General features: G+C 40.5%; 1 protein-coding gene across 1 annotated transcript in view; it reads right to left on the minus strand.

The window, feature by feature from the left end:
* Positions 1-8,202, minus strand: part of Jcad (junctional cadherin 5 associated) — a 52,062-nt gene extending 43,860 nt beyond the window's left edge. Inside the window, exon 1 of the mRNA XM_047520619.1 lies at positions 8,103-8,202. The gene's annotated coding sequence lies outside the window, so the exon portion shown is untranslated. The remainder of the gene's footprint in view (positions 1-8,102) is intronic.
* Between the last annotated feature and the right edge of the window lie 10,402 nt (positions 8,203-18,604).

The following is an 18,604-nucleotide window of genomic DNA, read 5'->3' on the forward strand; positions in this document are numbered from 1 at the left end:
AGGTTTAACAACTCTGCCACTGCAATGAAAACTGTCAGTCAAATAAAAGGCCCCGTGCCCCAGTGGGCCCATTTCTCTAGGTAGCAAGTGTTAGGCTATTTTTCCCCCCTCCTAAGGCAGAAGCTGGTTGCAACTGCTACACCATCATTGAGAGCAGGGAGAGTACAGCATGAAGAGCGTAGGCTTTGACATCAGAGAGACCTAAGTTTACACCCTGGCTCTTCTACTTGCTAGTGGCCTTTATCAAGGTACTTAACTTCCAAGCCCATTTTATCATCTGTAAAATAGATGGATCCACCAGGTTTTCCAAAGAATATGTGGCGCCTAGAAACTATCAGGATGTTACAATAGTTACCTCTATGAGGTTTTGTGGGTGAGAGGGGAATGGGCCACTTCCTTATCTCCAGGCTTGAAGAGGGTATCAAAGCAGAACAACTGTGACTGAGAAGTGAAGGCACGGACTCAACACCTGAAGGAATTCACCTGCACAGTGAGCACACAACTTATATCCCCCTGCTCGGAGGCAGGTGCAGCCCTCCATATTGTCCCAGCCCATCACCACTGAGGAGTGAGTAATAAATGTTCAAAACCTCTTCATCGAGTCCTGCACATTCTTTCTATGGGGTCTATAAACAATATGCTGGGGCTTTTGCAGCCTAGGGATTGAACAGCAGGCTACTATTTTCGGCTAATTTCATTTTATATTTCCTTCCTCATCATCATGTTCCCTAATTTACCAAATAATATATAAATATAAACAAGAAAAAAACAAAAAGACATGGCATCATTAAATTTAAAAACTATATATTTAAAAAGAAAAACAATTCTCCTTTATTCTCTGAAGTTAGATGGTTCTTGTGGATGACTCTTTCCTCACACACACATGTACACAGAGACACACAAGAGTGAGGGCCTCCCTTGCCTATATGTCTTGGTGGCCACACTGGTGTTAATTTTTAAAACATTCAGTAATGTAATTCATTCACAAATACACCATTTAGTTGCTTTGTGACCGTCACAGGCCTCTTTGCTCATTTTGGGTCTTGGGCTCTAAGTAACATGGAGCTATCACAAAACCTGCTGTGTGAAACCAAAAAAGCAGGCAAATCACCACTAGGAAAAATGAGAGGAGTAACAGCAATGGGAAACCACAACTGGATCCAGGCAAAGAAAAGCCTGCTGGCTGGTGAATATGGCAAGAAAGGGAGGAGAAAAGTGGAGAGAGGGAGGACAGAGGGGGACGAGTAGTTAGACGTTCCTTCAACTGTAACATGTAGGCATGCGAGTGGAGGGGATAAGGAGGAAAGGAATAAGAGGAGTAATTTTCAAGAGAGGAAGTACAATGGATTTTAGCTTTGGTATGACTAGGATAATGGTCATTTCTTTTATAGAAATGGGAAATAATTATTGGTTTGAAAGTATGATAGGTAATTTGATTTTGATTCAACCCATCTATCCCATAACAATGCAAATGGATTTTCATCAAAGATTAATTCTGTTCCTTCCATAGAATCTGAATGAGACCACTTACACTAATTTTCTCTATTACCAATATCTGAGGTAAGCATTAGCTCTATCGTTTATATTCAAATGGCCAAGATTATAAAATCAGGAAACTGTTATTAACACTTAACTATTACTGAAGGGTGGAGTCGAATTGCTTCCCTGTCACTGTTCTCAGTGTTTGAATGCCTATTTGTTGGTGTGTGTGTGTGTGTGTGTGTGTGTGCACTGAGTTGAGTTGAATAGGGCCTGGGACTGCAAGGAGTCTCAGTCTTCCTCTGCAAGAGAAAATGGAAGACTGACCTGGAGGTTCATTAGGGTCCTTCTAGCTCTAAAAATCTGCTGGGATCTCCAGAATGTACTCCCTTGTGATGAGCAGCACACATTTCTAAGTCAGCTGGCCACAAGAGACAGAGAGAAAAAAAAAAAAAAAATGGAAGAGTACAGCTTGTGGTCATGACACAGAGTAAAGCTAAGTAGGTCATATGCAGATAGACCCTCTGACCTTGGCCTCATTAGCACCCAAGCACAGGCCACCCATGAGAGCAGAGGTAAATGGCCATAAATTAAGAGGAAGACCAGTGAGTTAAACACCCAGCTATTCTCCACACCAGAAAGCAGATGTTGCACACTTACTCCAATCTAAATTCATCAAAACACTTTTTTTTGCACTGGATGGGCCAGACACTGTGCTCTGCCCTGGAGAATTTAAAGACAGACCAGACCTGGTCAGCCCTCTCCTGGTGTTATTTCAGCTATGGATATTCTCATCACTAGGGTGGAGAGCAGCAAATGAATGCCATTTAACAGGTACCATTTCCTCCTCCTTTTCCATTTATAAAAATATTTTTTATTCCTATAATTATAGTTACAGGGCTTCCTAAGACACTGAGAGGGAACAAATATTAATAAACTCATTACAACCAGAACTTTTTTCCTTTTTCAAATTTGCTTAGAACATGAACTGAAAATTAAAACATACAAATACCCAATTAAAAATATGAAAAAGAAAGCTCACCCTCATCTGTAATCAGAGAAATGCAAATTACACCATAATGCCATTATTCACATACCAGATTACCGAAGCTTTTTAAAAGCTGCATTTGTTATTGTGAGGGCATGATAACCTATCAGGCCTCTTCCATCTGTGGGTGTGTGTGTGTGTGCAAGGGGCAGTGTGCAAATGCATATTCCTTTCTTGAAAGTGATTAGGTGATATGTTATAAAATATTTAAAAATCTGAAACCCTAAGAAGTAAATCTCACTTCTTAGGATCTATCCTATTGAAGTAATCAGAGGTACATACACATATAAATATAAGGATATATATCCATGTTTTATTTGTGATAAAACAATGAACTAAATGTTCATTAGGGGATGGTTAAAAAGATTCATGCATTCACATGGCAGACTATAATATAAATACACATGCATAAAATTATGTTTTTAGGTATCTCATGACACAGAGAAATGCTGATACTACCATGTTAAATAATAAAAACAGAAAACAAATGCTAGATTTATGTGGTACCAATTTTATTTATAAACCCATATATCCAGAAGGGGAAAAACACCAAAAGGAAACATACCAAAATTCAACATTGGTACTGGATTCTGTTTGTTTTTTTTTTAAATTTCCTTATTTATACTTTAATGATATTTAATGATGTCTATCATGAAATGTATTATGCTGAACTATATGAAGTTGCCATATTACAGGTCAAAAATGGTCAAATATTGGCAATTTCATATTCTTAACATACTTAATTTCATTAATACTAACTTAAGTATATACAATTACTGTGTTGTATTTGCTATAATTAATTTATTTAAGTTATATTAACATAACAATAGTATTTCATCATTTGTTATAATCATTTCATTTGTTATAATCAATTTATTAGTTATTAATTGTAAATTAAGTTATAGTAACATATTAATAACTTATAATTAGCTATGTTGTTAATAAATAATGTAGCTAATCATGCATATTTGTCTCTCTTATTCATTTTTAGTTCATGTTGCAGGCTCCCCTCCAAAAAAAAAACTTCAAAAAAACCACAAAGAGTTGCTTAGGTATGATTAAGAAAATGTGTCTTTGAAAATATACTGCCTATCTGAAAGACTCAAAGACCATAAAAGAATGAAGAAAAGAATAAGTGAATAAATGAAACATCTGAAACCTTATGAAATAAATTACATAAAGTTCTAGTACTTGGCATATTTATTTTATCTGCCACAAAGACTCTTAATCTGTTTTTGGTGCTCCTAAGATCACTGTTCTGAAGAATTCCAATACAAGATTACAATTTACATTCTAAAGGTCTTGATTAGACATTGTTACTCCTCTAAAAAACCTAAAATGTCTCAGTTATATTCACTGACATTCCATACTTAGGATGTAATGGGTCCCTCAAATTGTTGGCAGTTCAGTGTAAATATTTCTTCAACTGACAACTTTTAGGTCTAATGTTATGATTAATATATAACAAAGTACTTTCTTTAAACGAGAGGTAAATAGCCAAGACATAAAACAAACCAGAATGGAGTATATTTCTAACTAACACATGAATTATGAATGCTTTCTGCAGCTTTTTTTGTAATGGTAGAATTGTGTATTTTATTGTGAACAATAGGATTTCCATTTCCCTTTCTAGTCTTAATTATTAAATAAATAACTCCAAAGTTCTATTTTAAGTTCTGGGACAAGTTCTCACAAACTGTTGTTACCATACCACACAGTGTGAGGACTGGCTCTGCCAGAGCCCTCACGTCATTAAAATCTCATAAGGCATGAAGAGCAGATCTAATCTGTGAAGCAATCATTTTAGCAGGACAACCATCACTGAATTTGCTTTCCGTAAGGTGATAAAAAGAAAAACCAAATGAAATGGAAAACTTGGAGTCTAAGATCAAAAGAATCTTAAAATATTAATCTTACTGAGTTAGATTTGTGGTAAGGCAGATTCAACAAGAGAAACTGAGTATTATCTTTTCTAACTCCTCTATGTCTTTCTCTCCAAAACTAGTGTGAACACACTCTCTCTTCTGTCTTTTCTTTCACCTCTAAATTCTGTGTCACACAATTAGTGTTCTGGCTACTTCACCTCATTTTTATAAGACCCTAACTACCTCATTAACACTTCACAAAGATTACAAATCATTAAGAAAGGACTGAAACTGGATATGATTTTTGAGAATCCTCCGGAATTTGGTGCTGTTTGTAAAAATAACTATAAAACTTATAGGTTAGAATTTTATTCCGTTATCATCATCATATATGTAAAGCCTGCCATGTAATGATTTCTAAAATAATCTATTAAACTTTTAACATACTACTTTTGTTTTATATTTTTAAAATACTTTTAGGATAAAAGTCATACAAATGTTAAAGTTCAAATTATTTCACATTTTTATTTATTTTCGAATTACAAGGGTCATGTAAAGCTATTTCAAAAGTAAACATTGCAAAATTCAAAGCTTAAGTAAAAAAGAGAAAAATTCCTAATAGCCCCACGGTGCCAAGAGATAACCAAAAGTAATAGTTGGTTCTATTTCTCCAACTATGCATAGAGGTGCTTTCATTTTATTGTTGTTTTTTTTTTGTTTTTGTTTTTGTTTTTTGCCTCTGAAATGCATGGCAGTGTCTCCTCATAAGAGTTATCTAAATTCTTTCATTTACACATAAGAGAAACGAGCTTTATTAGGTAAGCTATAAAGAGATAACCAATAAGCAGAAAATTCTAAAGATGATAAAGCTTTGCCAGTTTGGCCATGCTGTCGCTATCATATTAACTATAGAAAGTTGTTGGAAAATACAAAAAGTCAAGGTAATAAACTTCAAATAAGATACTCCAAATTCAAATCAAGATTACAGAGGTTTTAGTATGGACCCATACAGGTCCTGGATTTCCTAAAGTAAAGCATAGGAAGACAGATCTACCCTTCCCTAGGTTGCTGGCTTTAGCAAGTGAGTGTCCCTCAGTGTTCCACAAGCCACAGGCCTTTGGAGCAAAGCACAATAGCACAATTTTCACAAGGAAGATAAACCTAAAGGTAAGAAAACAACATCTGCAAACAACCATAGGAACTGCAATAAGAGATTCAGCAATAGACCCAGAGGATTCCAGAGATATAGTCTTTGCTTATCAAAATAAAAGCCACAACAGAACAATTGTTCAATCCAATGCGTTATGTTCTAAACTCTCTCCAGATTAATTACTGTGGAGTCTGGCCAAGCTCATTAAAAGGGAAACTCTGGCCTCCTACCATGATTGGTGTTTACTGTTCTTCTAAACTAGAGGGCTCTCCCAGCAAGGGCAAGGAGGACTTGGAGGAGTCACCAACTCCTGGGCTTTCTTTACTGATGGTAATGAAAGGATTTATCTTTGAATACCATTTTTAAATTAGACTTCAAGGATCTTTTCATATTTGCCTTCATTTTTATATTGAAAAATTGGTTCCTTTCTATTTTTCTTGTGTATCTCAGATCACCGGTTATATTTTATAGCTACTGAACAATACATGCAGGCCTCTGGAATCTGTGATCTCTCAGATGAGTTATCAGATAACTCTGATGAGCTCTTCAAGCACTCCAGAGTATATGGTCACTCGGGCATTTTATGTTCCAAGAGGGTGCAAAGACAAACCTTTTTCTTCCCCCTGAAACAGGCTTCCTCCACCCGTCCTATCCACCTAAATCTCTTGGGCCTGCCAAGGGCCTGACCTCCCAGTCTCTATAGCAGAGGGTGAAATTTTGCAGGAGGAAGGCCCAACAGATTAAAGGCCTCTGTTCAACAAATATTTGCTTACCCACTCCAGCAAGAGTAAAAGTTTGCTACATGTTGCCTGCTTGGAGTAACAGGGAAAGACCTTCAGGAATCTTGTTCAGCTGGTGACAAATTTAGACACCTAATATCAAGGTAAATAATGAAGTCCAGGCACCCAGAACACTAGGAAAAATCAAAGGAATTTACCAAACTCAACATTTCACATGAAAACCAACACAATTCCCATCAAACAGAATCTCTATATAATTTCCAAAGATATTTATGCATTATTGCTTTCCCTGACAGTCTCAATCCAACTATTTTAAATTCTAAAACTACCTTACATAAGGCACTGTTTTCCTAAAATTTGACCTGTACTGTTACACTAAGACTGCTTTTTTTCTTTTTCAGAGCATTTCTGACCATCAGAATCCCACCTCTTGCTTCCCTCCCCAAAATCTCCCCATTTTCTCACCCTCATCCCAAATCTTTGGGATGTTCACTCTTTATAAGTCTGAAAAGACAAAAGGCCAGAGTAAGAAAACATGAAGCTGTGGGAGAAACATCACATTAAACTGTCACCGACAGGAAAAACCTGGGAATTCTGTGGTCCACACTGCCCAGACCTCTACGGAAGACAAGGCCTGGCACCCAGACTTGAAGAAAGGTGACAGGGAAAGGGTGATATGCTTAAACTAATTCCCTAAAGTCCTCTGCTCCCAGAGAGTGAGGATGAGCAATGACTGGGGCATGGCCAGGTAGCGCAGGCGTAAAGTTCCCGTTTTTCATTTTTTTCCTCACTAGTGAAATCTCAGCTGCTTTTTCAAACCCATAGAAGAATCCCTGGCAAGCGCTAGGTTTCTTTGGTCAGTGACAAGAAGCGAGAGTGGAGCTTTTGGCAGTGGGTGCTGAGCAACACTGTGGTCACAGCATCTAGGCAAACGCTGGCATTCGGGATGAGCTGACAGACTGGGGGTGAGGGACCGGAGGGAACTAGCTGAGATCTGGGCGCGGAGACCCAAGGTGGACAGGCTCCAGATCCCATAAACGAACTGATTTACAGCACCCCCAAGCGGGGTTCTTTTCTTTCTCGAACCCCACAAGCAGCCGGGACCCGCGGAGGCACTAGCCGGGAAGCAGCCGCGATTAGTGTCCTAATCCCCAGTCCCGACCACGCACCGCGGTGGGCGCGTAAGGCCCGGGCAGACACCAGCAGGGAGTCGGGGCGCGGCGGCGGGATCCCAACGTCCCGCCCGCAGGTCCCGACTGCTAGGGGCGCCGTGGGAACCGGGACCTCGGGGACTCCGAACCGAGACTCAGTTTGTAGGGTGGAGAGGTCGGTGAAGTCAGGCGCTCAGGTAAGGGGGGGCTGTTGACTGGACGCCGGCTGTGTAGGGAGACGTAGAGAGGGCAACGAGAGACCCCCGCCCGCCCGGGCCCGCCCCGCGCCCACGGGCGACGCGAGCGCTAACGCCAGCCGCGGCCCACGGAGCCCGCCCAGGGATTCCGGCGTCCCGTGCCCCAGACTGGCACCTGGAAGACCCGGACCCCTCCCAGCCTTGCAGGCGCTCCCCCACCCCGGGGCTGCGGGCGTGGGGCCCTCGGCGGCCCCGCTGCTGGGCTAGGCACCGCGCGGGGGGCTCCGGGCGGGGCTGCGACCCGGGGTTCCGACATCCCCTAACGCTGGGGAAGCTCGGACAGGAGCAACGTCCCGGCTGGAGAAGTTGGGGGGCGAGCGCGGGAGGCTGCCGGTGAGGCCCGCGAAAGCGCCGTGAAGAGTGAGCCAAATGGACGGTGGGAGTCAAGAGCGCGAGACGCGCCAGGACTTACCGAGCGGCTCCCTCATGCCGGCCCGCGCCGCCGCCGCAGCAGCTCCGGCTGGCCGGGCACCAGCGCGACCCGCCCCGCCAGCAGCCGCCGCGGCCGAGCATGCCCGGAGCGCCGCCGTCCGCCCCGCCCACTGCCCGGGATAGCTCCGCCCACCGCCCGGGATAGCCCCGCCCACAGTCCTGGCCGCCTCCAGGCGCAAGCCCTGGGCGCTGGAGGGCGGCACCTGGGCACAGAGCCCGGCGCGCGTGCCTCGGGCCCGACCGGGTGAGTCTCGCGGAAGGCACAGGTGGGCTGGCCACCCTTTCCTCTCTTTTCCTGTCCCTTGTGTTTGGGCAGCGTCAACCTTGTGCCAATGTCTACGTACACAGATAAACTCAGGAACACACACAGATACACACAAAAGCCCTCATGTACAGTCACACTGATGCACACAACACATTCGTATAGAGTCACACACAGGTACACAAACACACACACATAGTTCACATACATACACAAAAACACAGCTCAAGCAGGATACACACATACACAGTGATGGCATGAACTGCAGAAAACGGCGATGGTGACAACAGCTTATGTTTGGGATTTACTTCTTAAGCAACATCTTAGAGAGGGTCTTAGCTATAACGCTGGAAAGGACCTTAGAGGTCAACTGGTGTCTGCCCTTTCTTATGGCAGATGAGGAAACTGAAGTCTAGAGTAGGATTTGCCTACAGACTGGGAGTAGGGAGAACCGGAGGAGGTCAGTGAGTTCATACCAGAGTGAGCACTTCCTGACCGCAGTCCCACTCTCTCTTCAAGTAGCAGAGGGGAAGAAAGATTAGACTGCTAATCTGCTCAGGAGCAAGTTGTTACACTTTGAAAGGCAGAGAAAGACAAAGTGTTAAACTTTTGCGATGAATGAGGGATGGCAAGGAGTGTTGGCTAAGTCCATCAAGACAAAAGTGGATGACACAACAGGCTGATGTCCCCCTAAAACTGAGTTTTTGTAAACCATTTAGCCACACTGTGGTTTTAGGACTGTGCTTGCTGATAATAATTAAAGTTTTTTTGCACTCTCCCTATGTCTGAGTCCTTATACACTACTCTAATTGAGAAAAAAAAAAATACACTATGTGATCTAGTAGGGAAAACACACACACACACACACACACACACACACACACACACACACACCCATACTGGAAAAGACAGGACAATATAACAGGTACTGTATTGTGAGTTATTAGTAGTACACCCAAGGAAGACAGATTGGGGGAAAATGGGAGCAGACAGTGTAATTAGGGCTCAAGTGGTAGGTAACTCGAGTCCCCATTTTCACTGCTTTTCCTACTTTCTAGACATGTTACTTCTCTTAACTCCAGTTTCATCTCTAACAAAATGGAGATAATGACTGCACTCACCTCATGGCAAAGTCAGGGCAACTAAATGATATGCCTTCTTAGCACTGGGCATAGTTCAGGCACACAGGTTGGAACCCGAACCATGAGGGAAGACTGTGGGGATCACCCTAAAGGATAGTGGGTTATAGCTAGGCAGAGACACGAACATCATCGCCAGGCTAGGGAAATAGAATGGGGGCAAAAAAGTTTTAAAGTAAAATGAAACATGGAAGACTTCCAGGAGTTGGTTATTAACACTGTATCATTACTTCTTGTCATCAACGCATCTTTCAGGGTAGGTTGCTTCCATGACATATACAATTCCTCTTTCTCCTCAATTTTCCAACTCATTGAAATAACCTTTTGTTGTTGTGTGACACCTATGTGTACCCAGGACTGTACAGACACTTATGGAGCCAGATGTTTCTGTGAGAACCATTTATCAGCTAGTGAATTAAGATTAGGACTTGTTTCCCCATAGAACAATGCCATATTGTTGGGTTTCTGGGTCAACCCCACAGAAGTTTTATAATGTAGCTAAAATGCTACAGAGTTACAGTGGAGAGCAACACTGATACAGTGCTAGGGAAGAAGCTGAACCAAGCAAGATAAAGTCTAATAGGGAATGTGTTTTAGCAGGAAGGCTGACAAAGGCAGATCCAATTAGGAGGAAGTAATCAGATTGAAATACTGGAGATTCAAAAGAAGATGACTCTATACTTTCAAAGACTTTTGTGGTTTTTGGACCGTGGCTCTGAGAGAGAGAGGGGGGGGGGGGGGAGGGAGGAGATGGTGATGATCAAGGAGAAAGGTGGAAGATTTTTCTGAATATCTGGGACTAGAAGAACTATAAAGAGGATCAAGAGTAAAGTTGAAAAGATACATGAATATGGGTGGTGAAAATTTGAATTATAAATGTAAAAAGACAGAAGATGGAAAGTATTGAAAATCCATTTGGTCAGTTTCTACACTGGTCACTTGTACACAGACTTGGAATGCTGGACAGGAGATGTGTATGTGTGTATATCTATATATACACACACATATGCATATATACATACATATAATCTCTGTATTTTATATACACAAACATATATGTATATGTACATATATATCTGTGATTATGTTTTTAGAAAAGAGGACATTTCTTCATAAGTCAGGCCTTCGTAACTCAGAAAACACCTACAAACATTTATTTTGATCATAAAAAGAATTGCACATCTTATCTAACCTCCTAGTCTCCCAATTGCCACCTACTTTCCTGCACCTTCAGTCCCTTTCCCACCTACTTGAGGTTGGGAGATTTAAACTTAGGGGAAAGTAGCTAGCATTTGCCAGACCCAGTGACACACACCTATAATCCCAGCAATTTGAGAGACTGAGGCAGGAAGATCACAAGCTTGAGGTCAGACTCACCAATTTAGTGAGACCTTGCCTCAAAATAAAAAAAAATTAAAAAGGCTGTGGATGTAGTGCAGTGGTAGAGCTCCCCAGGGTTTAATCCCCAGGACTGTAAAAACAAACAAACAAACAAATAAACAAAAAACCCCATCATTTATATGATGTAAAATATAAAATATAATTGCAAACATTTTGCATGATGGCATTAGAAATCTAGCATAGTCTGGGAACATGTGCTGGGATCCAGCCCCGGATGCCCAATGTCCCCTCCTTCCTCTGAGTCCTGGAGAAGGGATTTCACAGACTCAGGAAGGAACTTGGATTATTGAGTCATCGGGGCAGATGTGCAATGACCAGAGAAAGAATGCTTAAGATCCTGCTTAAGGAACAAAAAAAAAAAAAAAAAAAAAAAAAAGCAAAATCCTTGTTTCTTTAACTTACTGCCTTTTCAAGGACCTAGAACTACATGTTAGGGTCCTTTGCTGGTGACTATGGTTTCCTCTAACTGATTTAGATGTTCTTTGATTCTCTTTCTTAATCCATAAAAACACCACCAGTTCTCACATTTAAAAAAAATAATTAGAATAGTTAATTCTTGATAAAGCCTTCAAGTCCCTCTTGATTTGTTCTGAAAAGTCAAACAACAATGGTTATACATAAACAAGAAAGAATTTTGCAGCAAGAAGTGCTAATAAAATTTGTTTTTAGACATTGACATTCTGTGACTTCAGAGGCTATACTGCATAAAATTATCTTTAAGTAACCATGGACTAGAAATCTGTTTCCCAAAGTGTACCCCATAGACCACTTATTTCAGGATCAAATGAGGGGATTTGATTGATAGATTTCTAGGCCTCATCAATAATGGATACAATCAGAATTTCTAATTCCTATGGGTGATGTTCTGGAATATGAACTTTAAGAAAAATGCCCACATGATTCTTGCACACAGTAAAGTTTTAGAAGTATGGATAAAGCAGGAGAAATGGAAATAATGTATATCAAGAGTATAAGAGAATGATTGGCACATTAGCACACACTCAAAACACAGTAGCCATCAATATCACTTTATGATGATAAAGAGTAGCAGAGCAATATCCTTCACAAATCAAGTGTATTAAGTGTTTGTTAACTGTTGATTTAGAAGATTTGACAGTAACTGAAACAAAATGTATGACCCTGCGGAATAAGAAAAAAATAAACCTTTTTCAATCATATACCTTCATTTTAAGGAGATGGAATCTGTATGGTTATTATATGAGAAAAAGCAATTTCAATTATTGGCTATCTTTGTGTCAGCTTCGTCCCACATATGGCTGCACATTAATGGAAAACAGCTTCTCTGTCTCTCTCCCAAGCTCTGTCGCCACTCATAGCAAAGGATTGCTGTTTGCCAGTGGAAGACTATTCCAGGCACCCCACAGCCTGTACTCTATAATTCTTTGCCAGATTCAAAAAGAAAACCCTTGAATGGCAATGCCCTCTAGGGAATGGCAGTGCCTGACTGGGATTCTGTAGGGACAGGGAAATGCCAATGTGGTTTCCAAGAGAATGAGATGTGGCCAGCAGCAGAGGGGTCCAGACATGGGCATCCCTGGGCTGGCTCTCCCCTGTCACATGTCAGCTGATCAAGAATCTATCAAAATTAATTCAGGTGTTTTTAAAAATTCTATGTGATTTTATTTTTAAATGGGAATATGTGAATAACAAGCCTGGGGGTGTAACTCAGAGGTAGAACACTTGCCTATCATGTGCAAGGCCCTGAGTTTGATCTCCAGTACTAACCCCCCAAAAGAAAATCTGTGAACAACTATGAGTTGTTCCAACTTGGTTGTCAACATTAAAAAGAATACTTCCATTCGGAAAGGAAACGATGTATCAGGTCTTTATTAAGTCAGTGACGACTACCAACAAAAAAAGTGATATCAAGTAGCTGACAAGAGAGGTGAGACACACCTCCCACTTAACCTTTCTATGGATCAAGCACAGGACTAGGCTCCAATTCACATCTTTCCATGTGCATAAACACAACATTTATTAACAGAGTTCTGTGATTCTTGAAGTAGTGATTCTAGTTTCCCTAAAGAAAACTTTTCATCCTATTACTTATCTGCCTCACTAAAAATGTCCATCACATTTTGTTTAAGTTGTTTTTTAACAACTGAACGGCTTGTCAACTTTCCATCACTATGACAAAATACCTGAGAAAACCAACTTGTAAGGAGGAGAGATTTATTTTGGCTTCCAGTTCAGAGTCTTCACTTCATCTTTGGTTGGCTCTGTTGCTTTTGGGCCTGTGCGAGGCAGCACATTGTGGCAGGGAGCTCATAGTAGGGTGAAGCTGCTCATCTTCTGGCAGCCAGGAAGCAAAAAGAGAGAGGAGGTCTCAATATCCCTTTCAAGGGCACATTCCCAATGAGCTAACGTTCTTCCACTAAGCCCCACCTCCTGAATGTTCCACACCTCCCTCTAGTGTCACATCCTGGTGACCAAGCCTTTAGCACATGGGTCTCTGGAGGACATTTAAAATCCTACCAATAACAAGCTGCCAGTATGGCATTTGCCATAGATACCTTGGATTTGCTTCATTGTCATACATACTTGCTTTGGCTACTAGATTCTGAGTTCCCGGGGGAATGGACTATTCATTCCTATCCTGTTTTCTTCGGTTCTGTATTTGTCTATTTGGCATTCATTAATCATAGGGCCAAACTAACAGCCAAAGTTGTTTATACCTCCTTGTGATCAGAGCCCAAACTCAGAACCACCTCCTTACTGAATTCACATATCGAGCCAAAATGTTCCCTGCACTAAATCAACCCAGGGCCAGCTATCAGACACTGAAGGACAACCATGTCCCAAAGATCCCAGATATTATGTGTGCTAGCCAATACTTGGTTATCTCCCTGTTCTGGCCTTGACTTTCCTGCAGAAACCCCACTAAGGGCTGAGGACTGGGCCTTTGCCCCACTCTTTCTGCCTCTCAACCAACCCTGGTGCTTCTCCCAGGGTCTTGTGTGGCATGGCATACTATATTTCTCATTTTAATATTTTCTTTCAATGGCACTGACCTGTCAGCAATTGTCACTCTGACATAACTTTGTAAATGAGAATCTGGGGCCAGGTGTGTAGCTCTGTGGTAGAACTCATGCTTAGCCTGTGCAGGGCCCTGAGTTCAATCCCTAGCACCAAAAACACTAAATTCAAACATCCCATGGGGCTGGGGTTGTGACTCAGTGGTGGAGCCCTTGCCTGGTTTGATTCTCAGTACCACATATAAATAAATGAGTAAAATAAAGGTCTGTCAACATCTAAGAAAATGTTAAAACAAAACAAAACAAAACAAAAAACCATAATTAAGACCCAGGCACTCATCATCCCCTCTGAGTACCTAGCACCATTCCTTTGAACAGATAAATGAAACAACTGTTGAACTGATTAGCTGAATATTCCTGAAATAAAAAATGGTCACCTAAACCCACATTGTGAGGTCCTAGGGGTTAGCTGAGGGCTGAAGGATTCTCAAAAGAAAAGACAAAATACTTTTAGGAATTATCTAGATTTTGACTTCTTTGGCAATTTACTTTAACTCTGGAATGTTATTTTTACTCCTTCCATGTTCTCTCTTAAACTCAACTTACTGTACTAAAACTCTATTTGTTAGCCTCTTATGTGCTGGGAGGATGTATATCAAGTAGACATATATTGTTTGTATGGTCTCTTTAATTTAACAAAACTCAGATTTTCTAAAAGCTTGTAATATCAAAACATGCAAATAAAGGAAGCCCAAAAGGATGATTAGTGGTTTGTAGAAAGGCAGCTAGTAGACATAAAATGTTTCAAGCAAAGGTAATACATCAAAGGAAAGTTAGCTTTCATCAGCAATCGCTGAAAAATAACAGTGTCAGTCCAAATCCAGTATCTTATCTAGCTGGAACAATTAGGTAGTGTCTCCAAGTTTCTGGGTAACTATGCAGTGCTTCCTTTGCCATATTTACTCCTATCCTCCCTTGACAATTTAGTGTATTTTTCCCAATTATCACTGATAAGGTCCTACAGATTGTCCCATTTCTGTTATATCATCACTAGTGCCCCCATCTGTGGGTAGATAACTGTAACTACTTCCTCATAAAAGGATACATTGAGTGGAACTCCTACTTCAGCAGGAAACTGCATGTGCTTTTTGCTTATTTTCAATCTAGTGGATGTATTATTTTTCTATGTATTTTTGCAGTCTTCCTTTAGTTCTTTTTTTTTGCAGTGCTGGGGATTTGAACCCAGGGCCTTGTGCTTGTAAGGCAAACACTCTACCCACCGAGCTATATCCCCAGCTCCTCCTATAGTTCTTCATGCCTACAATGTGTATTAGAACTTTTGCTGCAACCACAAAATACCTGGACATTACCATAACTAACTAGTCACAGACCTAGTATTAAATCCAGCCCTATTTTGTTTTCCCTCTCTCTCTAGCATACACTGGCACCATAACATTGTATATCTTGAATAATGCCATTCATAAACAAAAGGTGCCTCTTTCTAGGGGACACTGCCTTATTCATGGTCAGGGGCCACCTATTTATCAATAGGTATATCAAAATATGGGGCTATGATAAATTATCTACCTTAGAGGATTAATTAAAAATGTAGAACATTTCCAGTTACCAATTCTTTGCTGCTTCCTCCCAACACACTATTCCAACATTATTATTATTTTATTTCTTTATTTTTTATTTATGTATTTATTTATTTAACTGTTTCTATCTTTCCCAGTAAAAACAGGGCACTGTCACAGGGGAGACTTCCAGAAATGATGACACACTAAGGGGCATGGGGACATAATCTTTTAATGCTAAAGCAATTGCAGGATGGCAAAAGGGAGGTTTTCAGCCATCTAAGGTCTTTTTTTTTTTTTTTTTTTTTTTGATGCTGGGGATTGAATTCAGGGCATTCTTAGTCAAGCACTCTACCACTGAGCAACATCCCCAATCCCTCAATTTTAAGATCTTAATAATTAGGTTTAAAGGAATATATTTAAAATTCAAAAGACAGATTTCTCACATGAAGATTTTAAACACTGACATAAAAATAATAAAAGAAATCCTACAGACACCAAGACACAGTTGCTTTGAGAAAACAGGATATTCTCCTCTTCCTCATGAAGGCAAGTGACCTGAGGCTAGTACTGTATACACTTCACAGCTAATACCCATTGCTATTTAGTAATGTGTATTTACTTAGTATTCCCATTTTCCAGGTTACATGATTTATTTTGTGTTCTTTGCTCTCTTAGACATTCTTTCTTTCTACTAATATCTCAATACAGGTACATCTCTTCCTGCAACATACCTACATGAATAAAGATCTCTTTTTATCACATCAGATTGTCAGTTTCCTAATGGCATGACGCCTTGGTGACACCTGCCATTCATAAGATAAACCATTAAGATTCGAAATGTCACAGTCTGCATCTATTAAAGATTAATCAGTAAATTTATGGGCTATTTAGGGAAAAAATAGTGGTTAGTTGTTATTGACTAGAAATCCAAAAGTGAAGCTCAGAAATCTGCAGTTTTAAACAAGTTCTTTGATTCCAATGTGTTCCAAAGTTTGAAAGCCAGAGGTTCTGATCAATCCCAATAACAACTTATTCACTGACAGGTTCTCTTAGTAATACCCACTCACTCTCTGTGTAGATCTCATTAACCACAGAGCACTGGCTACTCCATTTTGGGAACTGAATATATTCAGAGAAAAGTGCTTCCCAGTTTCCCTGCTTGTCAGGAGGTGAAATACCTCAAGGGAGAAACATACAGGCTTTAGAGTCAGATTCAGGTTGGATCTCAGTGCTGCCACTTATTGTGTGTCTTTAGGCAAAATAATTCAGTTCTCTAAGCTTTGGTCTTCTTATATAACAAACCACGGCCTGGCTACGATGCTTAAATTAGATATTATATAAAAGCATTCAGAATAAAGTCAATATTCCTTAAATATTAGCTGTTCTGATTGCTACGCCCTTCCTGAAGCTCATGTGAAAATGAATGAGAGCAATGCAGAGCACCTGGCACATCAGAGCATCCTGTGAACAGGAGGTAGCTTCGATTTCCGGCACTAAATATAACTTAAGAGCACAGTTCTCTCATTTGTTGAGAATCATGGGAGGAAACTATTTCTATATTCATTTGTGTTTTGTAGGAAAAATGTTATAGAGATAACATGATGAACACATTTTAGGAAGGATCATTCCCCTGAGCCTTTTCTTTGGAAAAGACTCCCTCTCCACCTTCCTTCTTCCTTTCCTTTCTGCATGTGCATGTGCATTTTCAGATTGAAACAAAGCATTGGAGTTCCTTAAAGCTGCTGAAATACCAGAAAGTGATTAGTCAACAGGCCCTGAGAGGCAGGATATTTAGAGCCACCTTCATTCTTCTAGGAGCCCAGACAGTACAAGATGCCAAGAGAACATTGGAATGAGAACATTCTTATTTAATGTGAAGTGTGATGTCTCTGAACTTAATCTGAGCATATGGCTCTGTGTACATGATACCTGAACATGAAGAAGGCAGTAAAAAGTAGCTTTTGAAGTTCAGAAGAGTAGTTTTGTTCCAGTGATGAGGGGATGAACACATGTGTTAGGAATCTTGACCAAAATGTTATGGACAAAGTAGCCATCTGATAGTCAATGACGAGTATACTTTGAGGCGTTCAGGAGCATGATAAATCTGTATGACACTTCCTTTGGACTAGAACACATTGTACCTATGACTAGGATGATGCTTTGCTGACTTCCACCTTTCCAAATTTAATTGGGACAGTGCCAAGTGGGCTAGGTTGAAAGTAATGTGACCATGTTACAAACTCACTGAAAGTTTCAGTAATTTCTTTTTTTTTTTTTTTCCCCAGTAATTTCAATTTCAAGTACTCTGTACTTTGAGCCAAATCTCTGGTCTGAACATTCAGAAGAGGCAACCTGGCTATCTGTACTTGGATTCCATTCGTTCTCAGGATGATAATATCTTTCCTCATGTGAGTAGATCATTCAGGGGTGGTACTGATGTGCACAACTCTGCACTCATCCCAAAGTACAATGACAACAATTTCTAGGAAAAGGCAACAGTATCTGCAACCATGCTCACACCCAGCTGCTAGTGATGCCTACGAGAAAGGAGAGTCCAGGAAGGTTGTGAAACGTGTTCTTCTGATTATTAAAAGAGGCTGCTGGTGGAAGAGATCATGTGGCATGTGTCACCTAAGCATATTCACCACCCCCTTTACTTCAGTCATGACAGCCTCACATATGCTCTGTGATATAAGAAGCAATACCTCCTTTCCTTTCCCCAGGTCAGACTGTCTTTTAAAGGGCTTAAGACTTTTATTAAATTCTGATCCCACAAACTAGAAATCCATACAGACTTCTAGGAATCCTTGTATTCTTCCATGAACAAAATTTTTGGAATCTAGAATGGAATGGGTTGGAGCATCCTAATCTCTGAAGGGAGTAAGTGTGCTTTGATAGTATACTTTGGAAGATATAACACAATCAGTGCTGCCTTCTGATACAAAGAAGAAGCTCATGGTATGCAAGCTGATAGCAGACTTAGTTACATGCTGCTTTCAATGTTTTTAGTTGCTTCCTTTAGGAACAATATGCTTTTCTATTTAAACCTATAGTTCTGATGACTCTTCACACAGTTTTATTCCAGCTCCATATAATGACCTAAA

This window comes from Sciurus carolinensis, chromosome 12 (assembly GCF_902686445.1).
Source record: "Sciurus carolinensis chromosome 12, mSciCar1.2, whole genome shotgun sequence".
In the NCBI taxonomy this organism is placed as follows: domain Eukaryota; kingdom Metazoa; phylum Chordata; class Mammalia; order Rodentia; family Sciuridae; genus Sciurus; species Sciurus carolinensis.